The sequence below is a fragment of the Leuresthes tenuis genome, unplaced genomic scaffold, assembly GCF_036924035.1.
Source record: "Leuresthes tenuis unplaced genomic scaffold, fLeuTen1.0.hap1 SCAF_18, whole genome shotgun sequence".
NCBI classification, from domain to species: Eukaryota; Metazoa; Chordata; class Actinopteri; order Atheriniformes; family Atherinopsidae; genus Leuresthes; species Leuresthes tenuis.
The window spans coordinates 28,332,918-28,346,045 of NW_027325372.1; the positions used below are offsets into that span (position 1 = coordinate 28,332,918).

The following is a 13,128-nucleotide window of genomic DNA, read 5'->3' on the forward strand; positions in this document are numbered from 1 at the left end:
CAAAGCAGTTTTAACTTAGTTTGAGTGAAGGAATTCATTTTATATCAAAATCCGAAATTGTGTAGAACTCGTGAAAATAAGCTTATTCTCGGATTCCTAAAGGTTTAGTGTTGTTGTTTCCTATCCTGCAAAGTACAACGTTCTTTTTTGTTTAAAGCTATTTAGACATGGATAAATATGAAGGAAAAGCAGTTTTAACTTGGTTTGAGTGAAGGAATTCATTTTATATCAAAATCCGGAATTGTGCATTATGGCAGCAGAATTGTAGTCTGAATACCTTTATGCCAAACAGATTTGCTTTGCCAAGGGAAGTTTTATAATTGTTTATTGTTTATGTTTACAATATATAAACTAGCAGAATAATTAATTCATCCTCCTGGTCCCTCCCACCCCGGAGAGGGCAGCCAGAGACTGGCTGCAATAGGCATCCCCGCTACCTGGGACCCAACACAGGGCAGGAGGGCCTGATGTCCACCAGGCTCGGGGCCTGCAGTCACCATATTCCGGGAGCTACTGTACCCCCAGAAGGAACCCATCCCGCCCCACCCCACTCAACCCAACCCCACCCCGGAGGACCTCTACAAAAACAAACAAACAACAACAAAAATCAAACAAACAAACAAACAAATCACCCGGTTACACCAGTCGCAGCAGCCCGGGCCTGAGACCCACCATCACCCAGGCCCCCCCAGGCCCCCCCCAACAGGGGAAAAGCACACCCCCATACAGACCCCCTCCTCCTCACCGCACACCCCAACACCCTAAAAAAAATAACCACCTGCGGACACCTTGGAGTTCCCAGAGCAACAAGGCCGGCACCAGGACCTGCACCAACCCACGCATGCTGTGGCATGTCCAGGGCAACCCAGACCCCCCAGGCACAGGCAGGGCCCCGCCCCGGGCACAAGGCAGCGGCAAGCCACCAGGTCCAGGCCCAGCTCCACCACCCACGCCAGAGCGGCCCCGTCACCCGGTACAGAGCCAGCAGCCACCACCCCAAGGCCCCTAAGGGACCCCGCCCCACACCGCAAGACAGCCCCACCCGCAAGCCCCCAAAACTGCCCTCCAAGCCCGACACACAGTCCCCCCAGCAATGACCAACCGCCCAGAGCGACGGGACAGCAACCCACCACCAACACTATTTGATCAAGCTAAGACCAGAGAGAATTAAATTCAGCCAATTGATGTTTTTAGGAGGCAGACATTGTTTCCATGCTAATATAATCTAAAAGAAAATTTCTAAACTGGTTAATACACAGATTGTTCTTCGCTTTCTAGTTCATGAGAATAGTTTTCTTTGCTATACATAACACTGTGAGGATCATGTGTGCTAAGCTAAATTCCACGTTGATGTTGTCTAAGTCACCCAGTATGCACAGTGTGGGGCATGCAGGAATGCTACACTTTAGCCATGTTGATAGGTCCGCACAGACTTCAAGCCAGAACTTCTGGACAGGCGCACAAAACCACAAAGCGTGTGCATAATCATCAGGTGTGTTATCTGTGCAATGTGAGCAGATGTTTGAGTGTGTTAGACCCATCCTGAACATCCTTTGTCCTGTATAGTGTGTTCTATGAAGAATTTTGTATTGTATGAGCTGTAAATTAGGATTTCGAGTCATTGTGAAGGTGTTCAAACATATTTGTGGCCAGAAGCTATGACTAGAACTGATGGATAAATCTGCCTCCCATTTTGAGGACGGTAGAGACATTGTGTCATCTATCTTAGACAATAATTTATATATTTTTGATAGTAGTTTTGGGGTGCAGATGCTTAGAAATTCTGCTTCCCTAATCGGGAGTTGTAAGTCTGGTTGGTGGAGGATATATTTCTTTGTTATTATAGACTTAAGTTGTTGATATTCTAGGAATTTATTGCTGCCTATCTCATGTTGTGATATGAGCTCATCAAATGAAATAAAATGTCCATTTTGGATTATATGTTCCAGATGTTTGATTCCTTTGATCTTCCACAGAGTAAAGTTTAGCATTTTTTTGTTTTGCAGGATGTCAGGATTGTTCCAGATGGGTGTAAGCTTACACGGGACAAGTGAAGACTTTGTTATTTTAAGAAATTCCCACCAGGCTGTCAGAGAGGTGCTGATGTTAATGCTTTTGAAACATTTGTGATTTTTCACGTTTTGACTAATAAGTGGCAGGTCAGAGATTTCCAGATTATCACACAATGCTTGTTCTATACTTATCCATGTTCATGTATTGGGCTAGGTTTAAACCATTTTGATATATACTGTAACCTATTGGCTAAGGAATAGTGCTGAAAATTAGGTAAATCTAATCCACCCTGTCCTTGGTCTTCTGTAGGGTTTTTAAACTAATACGTGGTGGTTTGTTTTTCCACAGAAATTTAGAGATGCATGAATCTAGTGACTTAAACCAAGTAGCAGGTGGTTTTATGGGGATCATTGAGAACAGATAGTTAACTTTTGGTAGTATCATCATTTTAATGGTTGTAACTCTCCCCATAAGTGATATAGGTAAGGACTTCCAACGAGAGAGATCGTCCTTTACTGTCTTTAATAATTGCACATTGAGGCGGCCTGTTGCCACTGCGGGTTCTTTCAGAGAGACTCAGAGACAGAGGACGGTTCAACGTATAGTTTATTTAACCCTTTTTCATGAATGTGGAGTCGTTCGCAGGCCTTCCCTCCCGGTTCGTGCTGCCGACTCCACTTCAATCCTCCTTAACAGCTCTGAGTTTTTTGGCCGGGGAGCGGTCCGGCCTAACCTACCCCCCCCCCCCCCCCCCCCCCCCCCCCCCCCCCCCCCCCACCTCGCCATGCGAGCTGTAAAGGAAGTCGGCCACCGCCATCTGTGCCCCCGGCCTATGGACCACTTTGAATTTAAAAGGCTGTAGTGCCAGATACCAGCGGGTGATCCGTGCATTGACATTTTTCATTCGGTGGAGCCACTGGAGGGGAGCAAGGTCCGAGCAAAGGGTGAATGGGCGCCCCAGCAAGTAATACCGCATAGCGCCGACCACCCACCGGATGGCCAGGCACTCCCTCTCCATCGTGTTGTATCTGGTCTCCCTCTCGGATAGTTTCTGGCTGATGTAAAGCACTGGGCGGTCAACGCCCCGCACCTGCTTGCTGGGACAGAACAGCCCCTGACCCCTTCCCGATGCATCAGTCTGCAGGACAAATGGGAGAGAGGAGTTAGGTGTGTGGAGAAGAGGCTCCCCACAGAGGGTCTGCTTTACCCTCTCAAGTGACACCTGGCACTGCTTCGTCCACCGGACCGGATCAGAGGCACCTTTTCGCGAAGTTGGGAATAAATCGCCGGTAATATCCGGCCAGCCCCAAAAACCGCCTCACCTCTTTCTTGATCTTAGGTTTTGGGCAGGCTGCAATCGCTGCTGTCTTGTCTACCTGTGGACGCACCTGTCCGCCGCCCAAGTGGTACCCCAGATACCGTACCTCCCTCCATCCAACTGCACACTTCTTTGGGTTGGCCGTGAGCCCCGCCTGCCGCAGTGACTCCAGCACTGCCGCCATCTGCTGAACATGCTCCGCCCAGCTGTTGCTATGGATGATGACGTCATCCAGGTAAGCGGCAGCATACGCAGGAACTTACATCATGAAAAGCGAGATCAGAGGTGTTGGCTGAGAGAAGGCCACAGTTTGCGATGCAATAATTAAAGGCCTCATGCCAGATGTCGCCACTGAAGTAAAGAACATTTACGTGGGATGGTGTGAGGGTCCTCGTTTGGCTGACGTTCGCCGATATGCTCGCCATGCTCATAACCAAGTTGAGACGTGTAAGACAACCAAAAGGGACAAGTGTGAAAAGGAGCTGCATTTGGCAGCCATGACCATGTATTCCGCAGTGTGTGTAAACAGAGGACGAGGCCGAAGTCGAAGACGTGGACGTGTGGGAGAGGAGGTCGAAATGGGCCACGCCAGAGCTATGATCCGAATATTTGTTTTTACTGTGGCCAGACTGGACAGCTGAAAAGTGATGAAATTGGGCAAAAGGCTGACTGAGGGTGGGAGGCAGGTTCTGGACGTCACGCGGCAGCGGAGCCTCCACTAATGGGTGATAGCACAAACACACTCACACATTTTTCCTGCTCTGTGTAGTGAAGAAACGCTTGCCGACTGTGATTCACGTAGTAAAGTTTTGCATGCTATTTCCGTCCTAGAGCAAAGATATTTCTCTCAGAATATAGGAACTTATGTTCATCAGTAGTGACGTCAGGGGAGTTTGATTGTCCTCCAAAGTTAAGTGGAAACCACGTTTACTGTATGTCTGCATCAGCCCAGGTTGTGAAGGAGAAAATGACAATGCCCATTGCGTGTTGTCACTCCCGATGAGCTCTCCTTCAAACACTCATTTTTGTTATCAGAGTTGTGTCCCATTAACCTGATGGGCTGTGATCTCATGTGTAAATTAGGCATTATTTTAACTTCTACACCAGAGGGTGTTAAGGTTATGTTACAGCCTGACAAAGTTTTCACAGCAGTGCAGTTTGATTCATCGGCACTTACATATGCTTATGAGTGGAAACTTCCCAGCTCTCCTTTTTCACAACAACTAGTGGAAGAAGCAAAAGCGTTAGTTTCACCCCTTTCTGATTTCATGCAACCTACTGATTTGCACTGCACATCACACATTTCTTTGGGGCTATGAGAAGAAGTGAAAAAATATGTGCGCCTACTTTATTGGCTGTGTCGCTCACTCCAGAGCACTTCGATTTTTTAATGTTTGTGGTACTCGCCCTCACATTTCCTTGGCCAAACGTACACACTGGCAGTGACAAGGTGTGGAGAGTTTGTTGCTACATGTCAGAAAGAAATGGAGTGGACCGTTTCACCTGCTGATCCAAATTTGATGTTTTCTGAACGATTGTCAGCATACAAAAAAACATTTTTGAGTACAATGCATTGTCAAAGAACTGTGGACTTAATTCCTACCACAGAATCACATTTTGAAGCATGTTTTTTATCTGAAACAGATTTGTCTTCGATACCCATGTTGGCTGAAGTGCCCAATGATCTTTGGGCTAAGAGCAAATATGATGTGGGGTTGATAAAAGGCTGTGAACCAGTAATTGTCACCCCTAAATCAGACATTTGTCCATGTAAAAAACAATACCCTTTTAAGCCTGAAGCAATTAAAGGGATTAAACCTGTTTTTCAATCTTTTCAGAAAACAGGCGTTATTGTTCCTTTGAAAATTCACCTGTGCTTACTCCATTGTTTCCTGTTAAAAAGATTAAAGATGCTGGCCAGCCAGATGAATGGCGTTTTGTACAGGACCTCCAAGCGGTGAATGCTGCAGTTCAGCCACATGCTCCTACTGTGCCCAACCCACACACTATTTTGTCTCAAATTACATCAGAGGCACAGTTTTTCTCAGTGGTTGACTTGTCGCCAGTGCACCCTGATAGCCCATTTTGGTTTGCTTTTTAGTTTGAAGGGAGATCTTGGACTTTTACCCGGTTATGCCAGGGGTACTGTGAAAGTCCCACTATTTACAATGCTGCCCTCAAGCTAGTCTGGATTAACTTCAATCAACCACAGGCTCTGCTCTTTTGCAGTATGTGGATGACATCCTTTTATGTAGTCCATCTAAACAACAGTGTGAAAAAGACAGTGAATCTGTTGAAACATCTTCCTTCTTATGGCCATAAAGCCAGCCTTTCTAAGTTACAGTTTGTACAGGACGAATGTGTACAATGTGCACATGCTGGTTACAAATAAGAAAATATAAACAACAAACAGTTTCTGCCATGGTTCACAGCATGTGTATGATCACCTTCATCGCAGGTCTCAGCAAGGATGTTTCAATCTTCGGTGTCAGAGGTTACTAGCACTTAACACACCGGTGGAGTACAGCTTTTACTGCTGACTCTTATCTTTGTCCTTCCGGGCGTGTTGGTTAGGCTGATGTATGTCAGGGTGGAAGCCATCTACTGGTTCTGGTACCTTCTTACAGTGACTGGCATGAATCCAGGTTGCTCTCTCTGCAACTTTAACAGCTGTATGAGTGACCAGTAGCACCTGGAACGGGCCTTGCCAACGTTTGGACTTCCAATGTTTCCTGCGAAGTTCCTTCACCACCTGTCATCTGGTTGGAGTGGTGTGTTTTCTGTGGCTGGAAGGGCTGCTTTTACTGTCTGTGAAACTTGAGATAGAACAGTGGAAAGGTTTCGACAGTAAGACAACATAGCATCATCACAAACAGTTGTGGAAGGGAGGGGTCTGGTTACAGGTCCCAATCCCAGGTTAGGAGGTCTGCCAAATAAAATTTCAAATGGGCTGAGATTCACTTGAGCTCTGATTCTCATTCTCATGTAGGTAAGCACAATAGGTAATACTTTTGTCCATGGCAGACCTGTTTCTTCACAACATTTGGCTAACTTGGACTTTAATGTACCATTTTCTCTTTCCACAGCACCTCCACTCTGTGGATGATAAGCACAATGTGTGCGCAAGGTTATTCCCAGGAATTTACCAACCTCAGTCAATGCAGTGTTTACAAAATGTGTGCCATTATCACTGCTGATCTTCTCTGGAATGCCCCATCTAGGAATGATTTCTGTTTAGCAGTGCTTTAGTCACTGCATTACTGTTTGCATGTTTTGCAGGGAAAACTTCAACCCATTTACTAAACACGTCCACTATTACTAGTGCATATTTCTTTCTTTCAGCTGGTGTGAGTTCAACAAAATCCATCATCAAATGTTCAAAAGGTTTCTCTGGTGGAGGGTGTGCAACTTGCGATGTGTGTAATGCCTTTCCTACATTATGTGTGGCACAAACCATACATGACTGACAGTATTTTTGCGCATATGAACTGAACCCTTTTGTGAACCACTGAGCAGTGAGTGCATTCAGCATCCCCCCTTTTGACACATGGTCCAACCCATGTGTCAATTTTGAAAAATGAGGAAAAAAATGTTTAGGTAGACAGGGTTTACCATCAGGTCCCATCCAAACACCATCCATATGAGTTGCACCCACAGAGGACCAAATGCGTCCAGAGGACCAAATTTCATCTGCAGAGGCAAAAGTTTGCAAAGCATGGAGATCTGTGAGGGAGTCTTCTGCCTGCAAAGAGAGGGAAGCGAAAACAGGAAAAGATTTAGCTGCTTGCTTAGCTGCAGCATCAGCTCTGGCATTGCCACAAGCAACAGGATCGTCTGAGTTAGTGTGAGCCGCACACTTACAGACCGAGATTGCTGTAGGCAAAAGGATCACATCAAGAAGATCAGAAACCTGCTTGGAGTTCAGAATAGTTTTACCATCTGATTTAAGGAAATGCCTGTGTTTCCACAGCGCACCAAAGTCATGAACAACACCAAAAGCATATCTGGAATCTGTGTAAATAGTGACAGACTTACCAGCTGCCAACTTACAAGCTTCAGTAAGTGCAATAAGCTCAGTAGTTTGAGCAGAGAAATGTTTAGGAAGAGAACCAGACAACAAAGTGTCATGTGAAGAACATACTGCAAACCAAACACAGTTAGTACCTGTGGCTGGATCACGCAAAGCTGATCCATCTACAAAAAGAATCATGTCAGAGTTTGGAAGAGGAGTCTCTAAAAGATCAGGTCGGGGTGTACAAACTTGTTCCAAAACAGCTTCACAGTCATGAGGCTCCCCATCCTCAGGAGTCGGAAGCAAAGTAGCAGGATTCAGAACAGTACAACGTTTAACAGTGACATTTGGCATATCACAGAGGTGTATCTGAGCCAACGAGCAGTTGAAAGATGTGAAGTTTTCTGCTCGAGAAGAATAATGGCAACAGCATGAGGAACCAAAAAAGTCAAATTAGCGTAGCCCACAATATCTTGGGAGGCCAGGACAGCTTTCTCTGCAGCTGCAACAACACGAAGACAACCAGGCAGGCCTGCAGCCACAGAGTCCAGTTTTGCTGAGAAATGAGCCACTGGCCTTTGCCTGCCCCATGTTCCTGCATAAGAACAGATGTCATGCTTCTCATCAACTGCCTGTATGAAAGGTTTATGAGGATCTGGAATGCCAAGTGTTGGTGCTGTTTGAAGAGCCAGCTTAAGCTGACTAAAGGCTGATTCAGCCTCAGGAGTCCATGGAACACGGTCAGCTGACTGGAGGCCTTTACCATGGATAAGAGCACCTAAGAGAGCTTCGAGAAAAGAGTAGTTAGGAATAAAGTTCCTGCAGTAAGATGTTATACCTAAGAATGACATAAGCTGTTTTTTAGTAACCGGTTTAGGAATGATCTGAACTGCAGCAACACGTTTAGGAGAAAGTGAGCGCCCATCCTTAGAAATCACATGACCCAAAAAGGTGACTTCGTCCTGTACAAACTGTAAATTAGAAAGGCTGGCTTTAAGGCTATAAGAATGAAGATGTTTCAACAGATTCACTGTCTTTTTCACACTGTTGTTTAGATGGACTACATAAAAGGATGTCATCCACATACTGCAAAAGAGCAGAGCCTGTGGTTGAATGAAGTTAATCCAGACTAGCTTTGAGGGCAGCATTGTAAATAGTGGGACTTTCACAGTACCCCTGGCATAACCGGGTAAAAGTCCAAGATCTCCCTTCAAACTAAAAAGCAAACCAAAATGGGCTATCAGGGTGCACTGGCGACAAGTCAACCACTGAGAAAAACTGTGCATCTGATGTAATTTGAGACAAAATAGTGTGTGGGTTGGGCACAGTAGGAGCATGTGGCTGAACTTTAGTATTCACCGCTTGGAGGTCCTGTACAAAACGCCATTCATCTGGCTGGCCAGCATCTTTAATCTTTTTAACAGGAATCAATGGAGTAAGCACAGGTGAATTATCAAAAGGAACAATAACGCCTGTTTTCTGAAAAGATTGAAAAACAGGTTTAATCCCTTTAATTGCTTCAGGCTTAAAAGGGTATTGTTTTTTACATGGACAAAAGTCTGATTTAGGGGTGACAATTACTGGTTCACAGCCTTTTATCAACCCCACATCATATTTGCTCTTAGCCCAAAGATCATTGGGCACTTCAGCCAACATGGGTATCGAAGACAAATCTGTTTCAGATAAAAAACATGCTTCAAAATGTGATTCTGTGGTAGGAATTAAGTCCACAGTTCTTTGACAATGCATTGTACTCAAAAATGTTTTTTTGTATGCTGACAATCGTTCAGAAAACATCAAATTTGGATCAGCAGGTGAAACGGTCCACTCCATTTCTTTCTGACATGTAGCAACAAACTCTCCCACACCTTGTCACTGCCTGTGTGTACGTTTGGCCAAGGAAATGTGAGGGCGAGTACCACAAACATTAAAAAAATCGAAGTGCTCTGGAGTGAGCGACACAGCCAATAAAGTAGGCGCACATATTTTTTCACTTCTTCTCATAGTCATTGTCAGGCCCCAAAGAAATGTGTGATGTGCAGTGCAAATCAGTAGGTTGCATGAAATCAGAAAGGGGTGAAACTAACGCTTTTGCTTCTTCCACTAGTTGTTGTGAAAAAGGAGAGCTGGGAAGTTTCCACTCATAAGCATATGTAAGTGCCGATGAATCAAACTGCACTGCTGTGAAAACTTTGTCAGGCTGTAACATAACCTTAACACCCTCTGGTGTAGAAGTTAAAATAATGCCTAATTTACACATGAGATCACAGCCCATCAGGTTAATGGGACACAACTCTGATAACAAAAATGAGTGTTTGAAGGAGAGCTCATCAGGAGTGACAACACGCAATGGGCATTGTCATTTTCTCCTTCACAACCTGGCCTGATGCAGACATACAGTAAATGTGGTTTCCACTTAACTTTGGAGGACAATCAAACTCCCCTGACGTCACTACTGATGAACATAAGTTCCTATATTGTGAGAGAAATATCTTTGCTCTAGGACGGAAATAGCATGCAAAACTTTACTACGTGAATCACAGTCGGCAAGCGTTTCTTCACTACACAGAGCAGGAAAAATGTGTGAGTGTGTTTGTGCTATCACCCATTAGTGGAGGCTCCGCTGCCGCGTGACGTCCAGAACCTGCCTCCCACCCTCAGTCAGTCTTTTGCCCAATTTCATCACTTTTCAGCTGTGGACAGTCCTTCTTCCAGTGTCCAGTCTGGCCACAGTAAAAACAAATATTCGGATCATAGCTCTGGCGTGGCCCATTTCCACCTCCTCTCCCACACGTCCACGTCTTCGACTTCGGCCTCGTCCTTTGTTTACACCAACTGCGTAATACATGGTCATGGCTGCCAAATGCAGCTCCTTTTCACACTTGTCCCTTTTGGTTGTCTTACGCGTCTCAACTTGGTTCTGAGCATGGCGAGCATATCGGCGAACGTCAGCCAAACGAGGACCCTCACACCATCCCACGTAAATGTTCTTTACTTCAGTGGCAACATCTGGCATGAGGCCTTTAATTATTGCATCGCAAACTGTGGCCTTCTCTCAGCCAAACACCTCTGATCTCGCTTTTCATGATGTAAGGTTGGGCATTCAGACCTTGCTTCACCTGCTTTTCACCAAATATAGTCGGACATTCACACCTTCTTGCAGCCGAACACTTCCACTCCACCTTTTAGTGTTCTATCACACCTTTTTTTTCACCGCATTTTATAGATTATGGTTGGAAATTCTCAACCACTCTCATCCGAAGACCTCTCCTCCCGCTTTTGTTAATATATTTGAACTTTAGTCGGACATTCACACCTTCTTGCAGCCGAACCACCTCCGCTCCCTGTTTTGATCATGTATGGTCTGGCAATACTACCTTTTCTTACCCATTTTTCAGGAATTATGGGTGGACATTCAAACCTTCCTGCAGCTGAACACCTCCTCTCCCGCTTATGATCATGTGCGGTTTGATATTCGAAAATTTTCTTTCATGTTTTCTAGCAATTATTGATGGACATTCAGACCTTCTTGCAGCTGAACACCTCCGCTCCCGCTTTTGTTAATATATTTGAACTTTAGTCAGACATTCACACCTACTTGCAGCCGAACACCACCTCTCTAGCTTTTGATGAGGTATGGTCCGGCATTCTTACCGTTTCTAACACATTTTTCAGCAATTATGGTAGGACATTCACACCTTCTTGCAGCTGAACACCTCCTCTCCCACTTATGATCATGTGCGGATTGATTTTCGAAAATTTTCTTTCATGTTTTCTAGCAATTAATAATGGACATTTAGACCTTCTTGCAGCTGAACACCTCCGCTCCCGCTTTTGATCATACATTGTCAGGCATTCGCACCTTGTCTTACCCGCTTTTTACAAACTTTAGTCGAACATTCACACCTTTTTGCAGCTGAACACAGTTTTTTGCAGCCGAATTTGGGCATTCGAACCTTTTCATACCCACTTTTTACCAACTATGGTCGGACCTTCACACCGTCTTACAACGGAACACCTCCACTCCCTCTTTTGATGGTGTATGTTCAGGCATTCGAACCTTTTCTTACCCGCTTTTTACAAACTATGCTCGGACATTCAAACCTTTTTGTAGCCGAACACATCCACTCGTGCTTTTGATGATGTATGGTATGGCATTCGAACCTACTTGTTGCCCGCTTTTCATTAATTATGGGTGGACATTCACACCTTGTCGCAGCCAAACACCTCCGCTCCCTGGTTTGATCATGTATGGTTGGACATTCGCACCTTTTCTCACCCGCTTTTTGCAAACTATGGTCGGCCATTCACAGCTTCCTCTCCACCATACTTGTATGGTGGGATATTCACACCCACTTGCATCCGAAGACCTCCGCCCCCACTTTTGTTGATATTTAGTCGGTCATTCGCACCTTACCCGCTTTTGGCAAACTATGGCCTTCTTGCAGCCAAAAACCTCTGATCTCGCTTTTGATGATGTAAGGTTGGGCATTCAGACCTTGCTTCACCTGCTTTTCACCAAATATAGTCGGACATTCACACCTTCTTGCAGCCGAACACTTCCGCTCCACCTTTTAGTTTTCTATGGGGCATTCACACCTTTATTTTCACCGCATTTTATAAAAACACCACAGGAACACCGTATTGAGGCTTTGTTCTGACCGCTCATTCGGTGTCGCGTATCTTTCAAGCATTTCTCCTGGTTAGCCCGCACTCGGCTCGCTCCCAGAGCCGTGTTAAAGTCTGCTTCGCATTCACTCTCTTTTCTCAGCAGACTAAAAGAAACTTCCATCCTGCACCGCTGTTTGCTTTTTCACAACAGCAGAGGAGAGCGCACCGTTCCCAGCGGCACTGCAATACCGGGTCGATGCTTGGAGTGAACGGAGCAAGCTCCTTTTTCAACTCCTATTGATAAAAATCCATTTAATATGTAGTCCTTGCATAGACATATCACATATTAAACTGATAAGTACAGATGGATTATGTGCAATTATTAAAGAGAGTAGAGGACGATCTCTCTCGTTGGAAGTCCTTACCTATATCACTTATGGGGACAGTTACAACCATTAAAATGATGATACTACCAAAAGTTAACTATTTGTTCTCAATGATCCCCATAAAACCATCTGCTACTTGGTTTAAGTCACTAGATTCATGCATCTCCAAATTTCTGTGGAAAAACAAACCACCACGTATTAGTTTACAAACCCTACAGAAGACCAAGGACAGTGGTGGATTAGATTTACCTCATTTTCAGCACTATTCCTTAGCCAATAGGTTACAATATATATCAAAATGGTTTAAACCTTGTTGTTGTCACAGTTCCCAGAGACGTTGTAATCGTTGAGGATTCTATATTCACCCCCTCATTAGAGGCACGTGTTGCAGATTGATGACACTGAATCTTCTTCTCTGTTCATTGCTGGCATCATTCCCAGCATCGTAAGTGTTCGTGGCATTGTTAGCCTCTTCTTCTGGATCTTGATATCGAGCATCCTTTTGTATTTCTGGTTTGTAAGTCCTCTCTCTTCGTTCACCGGAGTCTTCGTCTCTTTGTCCTTGAGTTTGGTGATTTTTTCTTTTTTTGATGCCTTGACACAGTGTGACAGGTGATACCACGTGGGAGATCCTTTAACTTGGACTGCTGTCCCTGTGCTGCGAAATGGCTGTGCTGCTCAAATGGTCTCTCCTTCATCATATACACAGTTATTTATACATCACCTTCCACCATGAAGCGTTGTCCCTTTTTGTTTCTCTCTTTGTTCTTAAAATGCTGTTATGCATG

The 13,128-nt window shown here is 44.9% G+C and overlaps 1 pseudogene; it reads right to left on the reverse strand.

The window, feature by feature from the left end:
• Positions 1 to 12,169: 12,169 nt before the first annotated feature.
• LOC140276237 (U2 spliceosomal RNA) lies at positions 12,170 to 12,346 on the reverse strand (annotated as a pseudogene).
• Positions 12,347 to 13,128: the final 782 nt, after the last annotated feature.